The sequence below is a fragment of the Musa acuminata genome, chromosome BXJ2-7, assembly GCF_036884655.1.
Source record: "Musa acuminata AAA Group cultivar baxijiao chromosome BXJ2-7, Cavendish_Baxijiao_AAA, whole genome shotgun sequence".
NCBI classification, from domain to species: domain Eukaryota; kingdom Viridiplantae; phylum Streptophyta; class Magnoliopsida; order Zingiberales; family Musaceae; genus Musa; species Musa acuminata.
Genome location: NC_088344.1, coordinates 11,787,457 through 11,804,365, shown reverse-complemented (window position 1 = coordinate 11,804,365; position 16,909 = coordinate 11,787,457).

Genomic DNA, 16,909 nt, shown 5'->3' with positions numbered 1-16,909 from the left:
AAAGTCTATAACATTGTAATAAACGAAAAAATTTTGAAAGATAATTTAAATATTTTTTAATTAAATATACTGTTTGAGAAAATAATAAAATAAAAATATTGATTAAGAAATACATAAAATATAATTATTTTCTAAAGAAATTATACAATTTTATTGGCCGTTCAGCCATAACATAATAGGAGTGATAATGCAGCAACTCTCGTTATCTTATAGTTAGTTTTTTATAATAAAAAAACAATGGAAAAGACAATAGACTTTATTAATCAAGATTCTATTATTTATCTTTTAATTGATGGTCTAGAAAATATAAAATAGTTAGATGCCAGAGGATAAAGTTGAATGAAAAATATCAAAAATAATATTTGATAATAAAAATATTATCAATTAATTATTATTCAATGCATGGTTATAGACGTTATAGTCCAGTTAATGCAAAAACCTGCCTCCCTTTATCTATGCACACGGATGTAAGTCCAATCAAGATAGTTGTAAGTTTCTTTATGCCTATGTTGTAAGTTCCCTTATGCCTATGTCGACAAGAGATAATATATATATATATATATATATATATATATATATATTATAAAGAATAATTTCTTCTCTTTCTATATAAAAGATCACTTGTGTGTATATCTCCTCGAGTTAACTTAATCGTCAGAGGGACAAGATCGAAAAAACCCTTCAACCTCATCATTGTGTAGATCACATCAAAGGATATAAATTTTTCATATCAGGAATATCTTGATGATACTTAGACCTTTTTACGCACATGGATTTATATCACGTGAGAATGACTTGGATATCGATGTTAGATATTCAAATAGTATATTTTGGATGTAATAATTATATTGTATCACTTTGGTGGTGATGGTTGAGTTTTCGCAATCGAAATCAAGGGCTAGAATTAAGGCATTTAATCGTGTTAGATAAAAGAGGACGATTGCATTAAATACAAATATTTGTGACCAATTTCACTTCAAAATTAGAGTGTTCTTGTGATTAGTAATGTTGCGCTGAACAGCACCAAATGATAAAAGCCCACGAGAGATGGTTGAGGCCTTTTAAGTGCTGCCGTGGATGGTACTTGATTCGTTGGGCAGTTGGGAAGATGGTGTGGGCCCCAAAACGTTACTATGACCGGGCTGAGAGGAGCTCTCGACTTGTGGGCGGTGATCGGGTGATCGTGCCGGCACGAATCTTGTGGGGGTTCAGTTCTGTCCGTGTCCATCGTTAACGTGGCGTCCTTTTTGCGTGCCACACCCGCATGTATTCCACCGCTCGGCCGATTGTCCCTACCAAAAGAGCGCTCCCGAATGAATGCTATGGTCTCGAGTCTCAGTCGCCTCCACGTCCCATCTATCAGCAGTGATTGTCCATGCCATTAGTGCTCAAACAACCGTGGAGAGCTAACACGGCAAGCACAGGCCGTGAAAGCAATGGATTCCTAATCCGGAGCACGATTCCTGTTCATCTCGCTGGCAGATCGTCGCTACGAAAAGGACGGTTCTGGGACGGAGGAGCGAACAATAAAAATATAATACTATAATACAATCGAAAATAATCATTTTAATAAAAAAATATTGTACTGTTTAAATAAAAGATAAGATAATAGTTACAAGATGTTCGCTAGTGTACACATATTCTATCTTACTTCATGAATTATGATCATATTTATAGAACCTAGATGTAATTATCTCACTGTATCATGTCACCCATGATTGAGTTAAGTATAGGAAGAATCTTATAACTTCTAAATCATGGGTCACTACTTAGAACATACTTATAATTACATAGAACATGATAACTACCTAGATAACTATTATGAATCAATTTTCAACACTTTTCCTTGATTCATAGTTACACCGATTTGCGACATGAAATAAATATGCTTTTGAACTAGAAGCGACTTTGTGAGGATATCCGTAACTTATTTATCTGTTTCATAATACTTCACTGCTATGACTCTATTTACTACAAAATCCCGGATGAAATGATAACGTATCTCTATATTCTTCCATGAAATGTTGAATTCTTCGTTATTATAATTGTGGCTTTGTTGTTACAAAATATTTTCGTTGCTTCTTTTTGTTCTTGATAAAGATCTTCTAGAAGTCTTTTAAGTCATATTGCTTGACAAGCTGCTGATGTTGCGGCTATATATTATGCTTCCGATGTCGATAACGTAGTTATTGCTTGCTTGTTTGAACTCCGAGATATAACTCCTGATTCGATGCTAAAAATATTACCTGAAGTACTTTTTCTATCATTTAAAACTCCTGCTCAATCACTATCGGTGAAACCAAATAATTTAAATTTAAAATTATGAGAATACTAAATACTTATAGTTCTAGCAATATAACGTAGAATTCTTTTAACAGCTCCAAGATGATATTTGCTTGGGCTATGCATAAACCTAGATACTACAGATTGTAATATCTGGTCAAGTATGAGTTAGATAAATAAAATCTCTAACTAAAGTTCTATAGTATCTTGCATTTGTCAAATATGTATCATCTTTATGTTTCAATTTCTCATTTACATTCATGTGTGTTGCTATAGCTTTGCAATTAATCATGTTAGATTTTTTTAGTAGATTTGTTGCATACTTCACATACATCAAGTGTATTAATTTTGGATAATCCGAAAACTATTTTTTTTAATTTAATAATCTTAAACCTCTAATGTTAAGGTAATATTTTAAATGTCATAAATTAGACTCATTCTTTTAAGTTGCAACAAGAGTATGCTTTTCAATTTTTGAAACATCAAGTAGAAATATCTTGTTTTATGTCATATAAATATTTAACGTAATTAAACCATATTTTTTATCCTTAATAGTGCATGAACCATCATCAAATATAACTGAATATCCATCATTTATCAATTGGCCAACACTCAATAAGTAATGTGATAAACTATGAACAAAGAAAACATTATCAAGGTATTTTATCTTCCCTTGACTTATCTTCACCTCAATTATTCTTTTTCCTTCCACTTAGATTTACTTGTTATCTCCAGGTCTAACTTGGAAACGAGTTTTATCAATATCTCTAAACATTGATCTTATACTTACATATAATTAGAATATCCACTATCCAAAAACTAAATATCATTTAAGATATCATTAACTTGTAAATGAGTCATAAATCACTTACTATTTTCTTCATTTTTTTCCATGCTTGTTTTTCTATTTTCTTGCGATCTGCCTTTATGTGACCAAACTTTTTATAATAGTGATATTGAATTCCACTTTTGTAGTTTTTTTATCATAATTTGATTGCTTTTATTCATTATGTCTATCAAAGTGTCCTCTTCCTCTTTCATTTCCTCTATCAAAAAATCCTCTTCTGCCACGTCAACTTCCTACTGATTTTTTTATCTTCTTTCAAAGTAGAAGACTCTCCCTTAACTTGAAATATTTTTTTTTTTTCACTTTTTTTTAAGTGATCTGTTCAATCTTGACTTATGTGCTTGCAAAGAACTCATTAGTTCATCAAATTAAACTGTAGATTAAATGTTTTGATTCCTCAATTACGGTAACAACATAGATCAATCAAATTTCGGAGTTAAACTTCTCAAAACTTTTGTAATAATTATATGATCAGGAAGATGTTCACCATAAGATTTTATTTGACTAACAATTTTAGTCAAAAGAAAATCTTGCACTGATTTATTGTTTTTCATAAACAAAATTTCAAACTCACGACGAAGGGTTTGAAGTTTTACCGTAATCACTCTTGATGAGCCTTTAAATTCATTTTGAAGTATTAACCAAGTTTACTTTGAGGTTGTCATTACTGTAATTCTTGAGAAGATTGTTTCATGTATAACTTGTTGATAATGCCTTTAAGTCATTCTTTCTATTCTCGTTCAGCCCGATTTCTTCATCTGGATTTACATATCCATTCTCTATCAAGTCACAAAGATCTTGAGACTTGAATAGAGTTTTCATCTTGATACTTCAAAATTCATAGCATTTGCTCGAGAAGATGGGAATAAAGGGTTGCGACATGGAATTATCATTGAAAATCATAATACCCAGTTCAAATTGAAACTTAGCTCTGATACTACAAATGTTGGGGATGGAGGAGCAAGGAAATGATAAAAACAGAATACTATGATGCAATTAAAAAGAATCATTTCGATCAAAAAAACTATTGTAATATTTAAATAAGAGGTAATACAAGAATACTTACAAAATATTCCCAAGTGCACACATATTCTATCTTACTTCATGAACTATGGTTCTATTTATAGGACTTAGAAGTAACTACCTCATTCCATCATGTCTTCCATGATTGAGTTAAATATAGAAATCATCCTACAACTTCTAGATGATTTGTCACTACTTAGAACATGCCTATAATTACCTGGAACTAAAATCAATTATCAATACGTGCATCCTCTCCTACTCGGGTATTCCGTGTTGTGGCGTTCTGGATCGGTCCAAGCTAGGAGAAGTACACGGCTTGCGAGTGCTGTCTGCTGTGTGTTCATCGAGACTGGATTTGGCGGCGTTTATTCGTCTTTATGCTGGAGGCATCCTCCATGATCGACATGGCCACTGGGGACCTGAGGAGCCAGCAGAGCAGTTGAAGGACTTCAATGTGTTCGACTTTTGGTGGATGAGGCATTGAAGACGGCATGGCTGCGCCGGAAAATATTAGCGTATGGTTGAAGTAGAGAGAGACAGCAGATTTCCAGTGTAAGCTTGCATGAAATGGCCGGAGGACGCAGAAGACTGATAAGCTTTAGCTGCCTCAGGCCACCTGCATTCACATTCTCATGAGCTCAATGGCAAGAAGAGAAGATTCACACTTCATGAGTACCTTGATAAAGTGTTCGATTAAATGCCGGAATAAATTCTTGCTCTGAGCTTGATCAGGTTTGAGCAGATCATTCATGGAGCCACCCCACCACATACGCCCAGATCTTGGCAAGGCTTGATACGATCGATTCAGTTCACTGTACTAACAGCCAGATAAAGTCCGGACTAACTTCTTGCTCTGAGCTTCTTGATCAAGCTTGTGCAGATCCTTCATGGAGCTATGGTATCCACCCAGATCTTGGCAAGTCTTAATACAATTAATTCAGTTCACTGTACCAACATTGCCTTGGGAAACACTTAGAGTTGAAAGATTCTGCCCGGCAATCTAGGTGAGGCATCTGAGTGACTGTTGAGGTCAATTTGCATGATTCTGTACCATCAATAGGCATGTGATGTTGTCCTCAGAAATCACATCTGCAATGAAGGTTACAGCTCATTGCAAGGATGTTGCCTGCTTTGTCTTGGTGATATAAATGCATTTCTCTACCCTGGACTGAATCCACAAAACTTGAAGAACTATGTCATTGGAAATTTATTATCCATGCAATTGCAACTGTTAAGTTTTTCTTTGATTAGGAGTCTCAAATTGACTGATGAACATATGAAATTAGATACAGTCCTGTGTAAGCTCTTCATAACTTTGTGAACTATCTAGTCTGAGACACATGCTCTCAAGTTGTGAAAGTTCTCCAATAGGAGCAGATATGGCTAAATCCTAAATGAGCTGGAGAAATGGAGTTAAAGGACCTTAACGAAAAAAAGAAGACAATTGACAGACAGTCTCAGAAGGGGTTTGGATAAGGATTAATTGCAGACCATGCCTTACAGATATCATTATTATTGGATAGCTCAGCTTTTAAATAAATACTTAATTGCGTCGAAGTAGGTGCATGCATATTATCACAGTTCCAAGGGAGTCATCATCTGATAAGCCCATAGCAATCTTAGTGGCAATGAAAACATGCCTTCAATTCTCTCTGGAAAATCCTCACTTGCTGTAATATTAAGTCTGTTATATTGTTTGCTTTGCTGATCAGACATTGAAGGCATGATTCTTGCACAAATGTTCTCTTTGTTCTAAGTATCCACCACCTGTCACAGGATTTTGGAATTTTCTACAAGATTTCTTCCTTCATATGGAGGACAAGAAATAAACATGAATTTGGTTTATTTATCTTGGATGAAGTCTTGGCTTGGCCACATTTTGGCAGTAAATTGCAGAAAATTTGGTTAGCAAATCCTGTTGTTCAACTATTAGATCTGGAAATTATTAGCACCAAGAGATTGTTAAGATGGGGATACAAAGCACAGACAAGAAACAGAGAAGTATGAAAAGCCAACTTTGGGTCAAGTGAATAGAGAAGAGGATTGTTCTAGTGAATTCTTATTACATTGGTGATCAAGATTGAGAGTTTCGTGGCACCTCCAAGAGGCCCATCAATGAATCCATGCATTAATTCTCTGAGTTCATTTTACCTCTTATTCAAGCATTTCTTAATCTGTTCTGCTTTCTTTGTCTTCAAGCATTTCCTATGTTGATGCACAGATAAAAAATCAGATCCACAACATGGATATGGTGGAGTGTGATGATATCAGAATCAAATTAAGGAAATCTTACAAGGAACAAAGAGGTCAAAGCATGTTCATGATCAATCTTATTGAAAACCTCCAGACTCTCCAAAAATTTGCATCACTTGTCAAGGTGGTTTGGAATCAAGGTCAAGTTCGGCCCAAGTAATCAATTTTCTTCAGTAGTGACTTGCATGGGAAAAATTAAGGCAGCACATTTGTGTTGAAATTTTCATGATTGGGAGTCAATTCCAATGGAGGATCCACTCAACATTTTGAACTCCAATTCCTCGAAAGAGCATTCTATTTTTCATTTGCTGAATCTAACTCGAATACTTTCATCCTAGATCTGATTAAAAGGTATCTAAAAAGTGATTTAAGCATACTCAAATACCTCCCAAAATAAATCCTACTTATTATTATTCTGTAACACGTTGAATTTCATATTTTGATGATGAAATCAATTGATAAAATTATGATCTAATATACATTTGAGTGATGCACAAACTAACCTCGATCAAGGAAAGACAATTCGATTAAAGTAAGAAAAATCAAACGTTAGGTCGAAGTAGAACATGTCAAAAGATTAGATGTCGTGTCGGAGAAATGATCGACATCTCGGAAGGACTTCGTACAATGAGTTCAAGCATCGAGTCGAAGGATCGGATATTGCACCAAGGAGATCAAAAATTGTGGGAGGTCAACATGTTGATTGGGCAATACGCCAAAGGATTGGACAAGCATCGAAGGATTGGACGAAGCGTCGGATAAACCAATGACATATCGAACAATATAGGATTCATGCTTGTAATTGATTATGTATAGATCAAGTTAGTTTAGGTCTAACTGAGTTATTTTTGGGTGTAACCAAAATAACTCAATTAGAGACCAATTGGGCCTAAAATGGGATTAATTTGGGCTCATTAGGAGGCTTATTCAATGATCCAAAAGTTGGGTCAGACGATGGAACCGCTTATGAGTTGGAAAAGTTAAAAGCCTAGTCTCCGAGACTGTCAGACGGTGTTACCGCTAGACCGGGCAGTGGTGCCGCCTAGTGTCAGTGTGTCAGGCGATGGTATCGCCTAGTGTCAAATTGGCAGGCGATGGTACCGCCCCTACTCGGAAGACCCAAAAATTTAAATTTTTAGCTCTATTTTTTAAATCATTTGGGGCCTATAAATACCCCACTTGGGTAGCAAGAAAGGAACAAGAATTCTTAAGAAAAAAACTGAGAAAACTCTGCTAAAACATTAAGTTCCCTCCTTATTGAGTTTAGAAGTAGATTTAAGGGAGGTGTGTGAGAGTTACCTTGTAAAAAGAGGTGTAAAGGTTCTCTCCTAGGCTTATCATAAAGAGAAAGAGTTGTAAGGGTAGTTGATCTTCACCTATTGAAAGAAGATTGGTAATGGAAGCCGGTGGCCTCGAGTGAAGAGGAATGGGGAGTAGATATAGGTCACGATGACCGAACTTATTATTGCTTACTGATTTTATTACTTACTTCACTTTACACTTATTATTGTAAGTCATGCTCACTTTCATTATCGATTTTTATTGAACATAATTTTTCAAACCGATGTGATTTTTTAAAAATATTAATTCACCTCTCCTCTTAGTGCCGATATAGTCCTAACAATTGGTATCAGAGCCATGTTTCTCTTCGTTGGTTTAACACCCAAAGAGATTACTTTTTCTGGTAATCTAGAGGGTCACTCTATCATTCATCCTCCTATGTTCAATGGGATAAACTACACTTATTGGAAAATATGTTTGAGAGTTTTCTTATTTTCTATAAATTTTGATTTATGGAATATTATTGAAAATAATTTTTAAAAGTCTTCTACTCCAATGAATAAATGAAATAATTTGGAGAAAAAATACTTTTCTTTAAATGCTAGAGCCATGAATGCTCTATTTTATGTTTTAGATAAAAATGAGTTTAATCGTATTTCGATTTGTGAAACTGCACATGACATTTGGCACGCTCTTGAAATTAAAAAGTCTAAAATAAAATAGAGTTAAAAAAGTACAAGTAGAGTTAAAAAGTCTAAAATAAATCTTTTGATGCATGATTTTGAATTGTTTTGAATGAAACCAAGCAAAACTATTATTGACATGTACACCCGTTTTATGGATATCATCAATAGTTTAAAAGTTCTTGGTAAATATTTTTTTAATCTTGAATTATTAATAAAGTTTTACTATTTCTTTCTAAAAATTAGGATTTAAAAGTAACTGCAATACAAGAAGTAAATGACTTAAGCAATTTTTTGCTTGAAGAACTTATTAAGTCATTAATAACCTATAAAATGACATGTAAGACATGATGAACTTGATGAATATGAGAATAACCTTCTAAAGAACAGGAAGCATTTGACATTTAGAAAAGCTTAAGTGATGATGACTTTAAACTCCTCACAAGCAAATTTAAAAAAATTATAAAATAAGAATCTAAGAATAAAAATAAACTTAAAATAAATAAGCTGCCAAAGAAAAAAAAAATACTTAAGGTGACTTAGGATGAATCGAGTGCATATGCAGACGATAAGTAAACCAAAGATAAAGTGACGAACTATACTTTGATGGCTCTCGTTGACGAGGTAAATGACTCAACCAAAACCCCTTTACTTTATGATAAATTATTAAATACTTTTCATAATTTATATGATGATTTTAAATTAGTTGGTAAAAAATATAAAGTGTTAAAAAAGAATCATGCTTCTCTCTCTAGTAATTTTAAAAAATTTAAAAATGAGCATGATAATTACATGTTAACCTCTTGCACTAAATGTAAAGAATTAGACTCACTTAAGAAAGAAAAATATAGTATTATAATAAACTTTAGAAAAATTTAAAATTGGTAGCAAATCATTAAACATGATTCTTGCAAATAAGGGTCATATATATAGAAAAGTAGGAATCGATTTTATGAGTAGCACCGGTCAACAAAAACTAACTTTATTTGTTAAAGGACCCACATTGTATATTACCCCTAAGGTTAAGTATAATTTTTATGATAGATATTCCTAAAGGAATCATAAATGACCAAATGCCAAAAAATAAGATAGGTAGATCCAACCATGAGAGACCTAAAGTTAAATGAGTATCTAAAGGAAACTCACTTTTCTTATAGATATCTTTATAATCGAAAGCTAGGTGCCAAAATAAAATTTTGATATTAGATGCTCAAGGCTTATGACCAGAGATTCAACACACTTCACAAAACTCACTAGTCGAAATAAAATGATTTTAATTGAAGATGCTTTATGTTTAATGAAACCATGCTTGATGATTTAATGATGATTTAAAGCAATGATGATTTAAAATCATGCTTAATAAGTTTATATTTTGAAATTATGCATAATGATTTTTATGATTTATGGTTTATTGATCTTGATGATTTTTGTGATAATTTTTTATTTTTTGGTTTTAAATAATGATACATGGATTTGGTATAAAAGGTAAAGACATGCTTATATGAAATAAATCATATAAATTAAAACTAAAAAGGGAATACATTTTTCTTGAAAATATCTCTAAAGCTTTTCGATTTTTCAACAAGTGATCCTTAGTGATGAATCTATTTGATGAATCTCTTGAAGTAAGAAAGTAATTTTGATGATTTGACAAATTAAATTTGAATGAGTTTTATCCAAATCATGAACTTGATACTTGAGATTTTTTTATGAATCATGATCTTTAATCTCCCAAGATTTCTTTTTATTATTTACTAAAGAGGAGTATTATCTAAATGAATAATGATTTTTCTCTTGAGTCCTCGGAATTATAATTTGAAATCTTTTATAAATCAAAATATCTTATTATGTGTTCTTGTATCATTCCTTCTTATTATTTAAGAGAAGTTTTTTTTATATGAATCATGTTTTTCTTGTGAATTTTAAGAATTATAACTTGAATTTGTTTAATATATGAATCATAATCTTGACAACTTGAGATTTCTTATACATAAATCAAGATCTTTTATTCTCCTATGTTTCTTCTTACTATTTACTAAAGAGAATATCTTTTTCGAAATTCATAACTTAAGATTTACCTTACTATTCGGTCTCCTAAGATTTCTTTTCAATTTTTTTTTAAGGAGATCAAAATAAATCATGTCTTTTGGTATTCATATGATCTTTGATATTATATCTTTCTTGACATGAGTTTCATTATGTATAATTCCATTGTGTTTATGGTTATATACCTTATATGATGCTTAGGGAATTTATATAAAGGGAAATAAATTGCACCATTATATTATTTCTCTTTTCTTCTTTCTTAAAATGACTAAAGAGAGAAAGAAAATTGCTAGTATCTCAAGAGAACCAAAAGTACTAACTTGAATATTAAATTTAGATAAATTATTAAATCTCTCAAATGTATAAACTCTTCTTATACATTTTTCGGATCATGATATTGATTTCTTGATTTTTATGACTCGAGTTTTCTTTTTAAATTAAGATTATTTTTTATCATTCATTCTTTTGACAAAAGAAGATATTTGGAAAAATTAACTCAGTCTTTTGGTATTCATGACACGATCTTTCATTTTTTATAATTGAAATATTAATGTAAATTTATCTTTGTTATTTATCTTTGTCGTGAATTGAAAATTGATGTAAAGAAAAAAGAATTACAACATTATATTCTTCTGTTCTTTTTTACAATAACAAAGGGGAATAAAGTATTACTAGCTTGCATATTTCAAAGAAAAGAAAACTTGTTAACTTGCACATTTCAAGGAGAGAAAGTTGATAATTTGTATATTATAAAAAAAATAAAATTGCTAAGCTTAGAGAAGCAAAATTGCTAAACTTGCACATCTCTAAAACTTGCTAGTTTACAAGTTTTAAAATAATATAAAACTTGTTATTTTACTAGCTTACATATTCCAAAAATTTGCTAGTTGTACTTTTCTCCTTTTTTTCATGATAAAGTAGGAGAAGTTACGATGATGATCATGCATGGTATGATATACTTGATATATTTTAAAATTATGATGATTTCAAATTATGCATGCAATGATATTTTAACTCATGATTTGATATTACGATGTATGTAATAATAGTGTTTCAACTTGAATTCAAAGGTTATCATTCTTTTTGAATTAGAGTATACTTTAATTCAATATGACATATTGATAGGGGGAGTTTAGTTTAAACTCCATCATTAATTAGTTGTCATCATAAAAAAGAAGAGATTGTTGAATATCAAATTATGATCTAATATACGTTTGAGTGACGCAGGACTAACCTTGATCAAGGAAAGATAATTCGATTGAAGCAAGAAGAATCAGACGTTGGGTCGAAGTAGAATATGTTAGAAGATTGGACGTTGAGCCTGAGGAATGGTTAACGTGCCAGAAGGACTTCGTACCATGAGTTCGGGCATCAGGCTGAAGGTTCGGACATTACACCAAGGAGATCGGAGGACATTACATCAAGTAACCATTGCCTTCTCAACTCTTAAGAGAATAGGCGAAACCAAGTACCCTAATTCTCTTATCTATCCAACAGAGGAGCTCTGCATAAGTTCAAAAACCCTTCGAAGATATTAGAAGACAATAGTTGTCAAATCCTCACCAATGGTGATCAGTGCTATTGGGAGTAAATTATCCGCTTTATTACTCAATTAAATGCCAATCGAAAATAAAAGTGATGTAAATCTACTTAGAAGTAACAACTAAGTGAAAGAAGAGTCGATGAGCAAATTTTGTGGAGGAAGGACCCAAAACTTCAGAAGTTTACGAGGCGATGCTCGTTAAAGCTCCAATAAGCATCCACCCAGTTCAAGCAGTATGAGGCATTTGAGAGACTGGCGCATAGTAATGATGGTCTTTTCCTTCACCTAGAGGATCCACAGGAACCAACAAGAATCAACACAACTCAGCCAACCCTACACTAGAGTTAGAGTCATTGGCAAGTTGAAGCAGCATGGCGGATCAAAGGTTTGACTACTCAAAAACAGCAGCTAAGAGCAGTTGGGAGCCAAGAGGCGCATTATAACTGGAGCAGAAGATTGAAGACTCAGCAAAGGCGAGGAGTTATAGTGTCGGTAAAGGCTTCGAAGAGGACATCGAAGGAATAAGTGAGGGAGAATGTCATGGACAAAGTTCTAAACAGGATGTTTGATGTAATATTTATGTATGTCCGTGTCTTTCTATTTGTTCATGCTTTGCACAACATGTAGAGGAACGATCGAAGGCTTAACAGTCCTATTTTAGTTGGGTTTGGTAGCCTTCTTAGGCTTGTAAATAAAGGTTGTATCATGTGGACACCTGTGAGAGATATCAATCTATAGTGGACCATTTTGATCCTTTGTTGTGTAACCGTTCAGAACTTGTAAAGTCTGTTTGTAATTTGTATTATATATGAAGTGTTTCCTGAAAGGTTTGCTTATGGATCCCAAGTGAGGCGGTTTCTCTAACCCATTTTCTCTTTTGTAGGTCCTAAGAGACTATGAGAGGTTTCGGGGAGGCTGACCTATGCGGATGGACACGCATAGGTGCCGCACGACTTAGGCAAAACCAGCTAAGTCCATGATAGTAGGTCACGATGATCGAACTACTACAAATCTATTGTGCTTTTTTTCTTTATTGTTTACCTTTATTGCTTACTGATTTTATTGCTCACTCCACTTTACACTTACTCTAAGTTGAGCTCACTTTCATTATCGATTATCGTTGAACATAATTTTTCAAATCGACATGATTTTTCAAAAGCACTTATTCACCACCCACCCCCCACCCCCCACCCCCCTTGTAGTGCTGATATGGTCCTAACATAACCCATATTAGAAATGATAATATGAATCTAAAATATGTATCCAAATATCTAAACTTAACTTGAGCATCTATTGATCTTTTCAGCCCTTATCTGATAAGTCACATTTTGTTCTGAGTCAAAAATATTATTGCACATTAACTGGGGAGCCAACATGGCTTGGTTCGATCCTAAAGGTGAATATTCATCCGAGGGGCCCGTTCGAGGGCGATGGTGCGACCCGAGCAAGGAGCTAAGATGACAAGTGAACTCCTAATGTGTTGCTGACTCACGGTGATGGTCTTGCAATCGTCGTAATGGGCGCCTCAACCAAGCTTGGGTGCATTTGGCCTCACCCTGTAGTGCTCCTTAGACGCACTAGGGTCTTGCACAAGCGATCAATGATGGGGGGTTTCCCACCCTGACCCTTCTGATGCTCAGGTTAGTAATCTAAGATCCCCAAATATTGGTTCAAGTAGTTCAAAAAGAGTGAGTCCCCCTCTCTTATTTAGAATGTGTTTTTATATCTTGAAGGAGGGGAAGAAAGTTTATGATTTTTTTTATCATAAAGAAAGAGAGGAAAATTTAGGATTGCCTTATTTATCATAAAGGGAGAGAAAAAAGTTGTCATCATGAACGAAAATGAAACTTATGTTTTTTAATGAAACTTATGTTTTTTTGCTTTGAAATTTTGTCTATATAGGTAGATGACTTGGATGATACGTGATGACTGCATATCAACTGTTGCTAAATTTCCTATCACCATCCAATACCTAATTTAAAGGTAGCAAAAAAAAAAAAACAAATCTTTTGAATCCTAGATTGAGACATAAGCATCAAATATTCTTTTCGTGTTGTACTACCTTGGTATCATGTTAGAGGTTTATATGATCACTCTTTTCATATGTCTCACGTTTAATTGAACTCATATCAAACCCAAACTAACTCATATCAAATAATAATAATAATAATAATAATAATAATAATTGAATATAAGCCAACACATTGGCTCTGTTTACGTTGAACAAACTCACACACACTTGTCTTCACTTTAGTGATGACATTTAATAGGGAATACAATGTCTGATATGTGATCATCACGTGAGATCCAAATCACCCTTCGCCCATCAGCTTATATAGACAATGATTCAAAATAGGTAAACACAAGCTTCCTTCTTATCTATTATGACAAAAAAGGTAATCACAAACTTTCTTCTCATCCATTTTGACGAGGAAGACAATCACAAACTCCTTTCTTATCTTCTATAATATAAAAAGACATCTAAAGCCTAGAGGACTCTTTTTGAATTACTCAAACCCATATTTTAGGACATTAGACTGCTAATTTAAGTATTGAAAGGATCAGGTCAAAAAACCTCTCTCGACCTCAATTTTCATATACGTGGCATCTCGAGAGCTTTGTGTTTCCACCTCTGAGGCACCTTGGATAACACTTGTGCATATGGATTTGAACCATGTCAGGCTGATTAAGACATCAATGATATTTTTTTCTAATATTTTGGTGCTAAAAGAAGGACCCGATATCATAAGAAAGTCTTACTAACCCTCTTAACAAATGCTCAAGCAAGAAGGTATGTTCCCAACCCATAGTACTTTCACTCAACGAAGACAACAACCACCCTTTTTCATATATGGATGCATCCACCTTGGCTCAAACGTTGACACGATATAGGCAATTTATTCAATGATCCAGGCCTCTCACCCTTGAAGGCAACCCCAAGCCATTTGCTTATCCTTATTGAGGTGTTCCAGAATCTTTCCCAGTAGGTATAGACGTTAATGGGTATGATGCAAATTATTATTTTGCTGTTGCCCCAATTAGTCCAAAAAGCGACACCACCATCTCAACTTCGATCAGTAGCTTAACCATCATCAGTATTGACCGCCAATAGGAGACCCAACAAGATAAAAGGGGATAGTGAAGCGATACTATGCCTTAATTCATGAATAATATATTCTTATTTAATCAACATTCCTTCCTGATGGCAAAGGCCAAGGACATCGACTGTGATGGCCTGCTTGACCACCACAATCATTAAGCTAATGTTACTAAGGACTCAAGAGATGATGGTGGTAGAAAGTCTATCTCTCTCGGTTAGCTCTTTAGGTGCATCGACGCCATTTACAACGTCACCAGGAGAGATAGCTATGCCTCTCTAGAGCACCACATCCTTGAGATTAATGACTTTGCCCTTGAATGTGGTGCCAATGACCACTTGGTCGTCCACCTCTATCCCTTTCGTTCTCATCTTCACCGGTCTCTCATATAGTGTGAAGAAGCATCGAAAACTATCACCACCACTTGGCCTACTTGGCCACCACAGCCTCAGAGCTAACGCCAACTATGACTCCAAAGGCAGCGACGATGAAAAGTCCATCACCCTTGGCTAGCTCTTGAAGCTCGTCGGTGACACTCATAGTAGCAACATTTCTGAGAGCGATAACTATGCCTCCCTAGAACACCATGTCCTTGAGCTTGATGACTTTGACCCTAAAGGTAGTGTCGGTGATCACTTGACCTTCCGACTCCATCCCTTTCATCCTCATCTTCCCAAATCTCTCATATAGTGTGAAGAAATATCGAAAGCTATCGCTCTTATACAAGAATGACCTCTTCATTGACCCTACTGTTGACCTCGGGCTGTTGGAGGTGATCTCTAGGATCAAGACACTATTGAATTCCATTTTTGGCGAGGTGATGGAAGGAGAGATCTTCGTGATGCTAGGGAAAATGGCTCTAGCAAGTCCACCATAATTAACACCTTCGTGAACTGCATCGTGTGGGAGAGCCTACAAGGTTCCATCACCCTCAATAGTGAGAAGCATGAGGGGTGGCTCCTCAAGGTGATTTTTGCTTACATCATGTAGGACTACCTCCTGCACCCCATGCTCACTATAGAAGAAACATTGATGTTTTCTACAGAGTTTTGGCTATCGTGGTTAGGAAAACCTAACTCGTGTGAAGAGAAATCCACCACGACAAAGGGAGAACACGAAATCCATCACGATAGAGGGAGGACTTGAAGCTTGTCTTAGCGGGAGGACCCGAAATATGCTACAGGAGAGGGAGGACTTGAAGCCCGCCATAATAGGAGAAGGAGAAATCCGCCACAACGGAAGCACAAGCTTAACATGTTCGAGATGCATGAGTTGAGAAAACCCAACCCACATAAAATCTACCACAACGGAGGCACAAGTCTAATGTGCTTAAGACACATGAGTCAAAAAAACCTGACCCATGTGAGAAAAAAATTATCATGTTGAAGGCACAAAACTAATGTGTTTAAAACATATGTCAGAAAAGCTTAACCCATATGAAGAAATCTGCCATGACGGAGGCACAAGGCCATATGCCCGAGACATATGAGTTGGGAAAATCTAACCTACATAAAGAAATTCACTATGATAGAGGTATGAGTGAGTAGGAAAAACCCGATCTATTCTAATAGAAATTCGCTATAATGGAAGCGCAGGGCAAAATGTGCCTAAGACATGTGAGTCGAAAAAATTCAACCAGCGTAAAAAAATTTGCAATGATAAAAGTACAAGGTAAAATGTGCTCGAGACATATGAGTTGGAAAACCCTGACCTATGCCAATAGAAATCCACTATAGAAACATAGGGCGAAACGTGCCCAAGACTCATGAGTTAAAAAAACCCGACATGCCTGAAGAAATTTGCTATAGGGAAGGCACAAGGTCAACATGCTCAAGATGCATAAGTCGAGAAA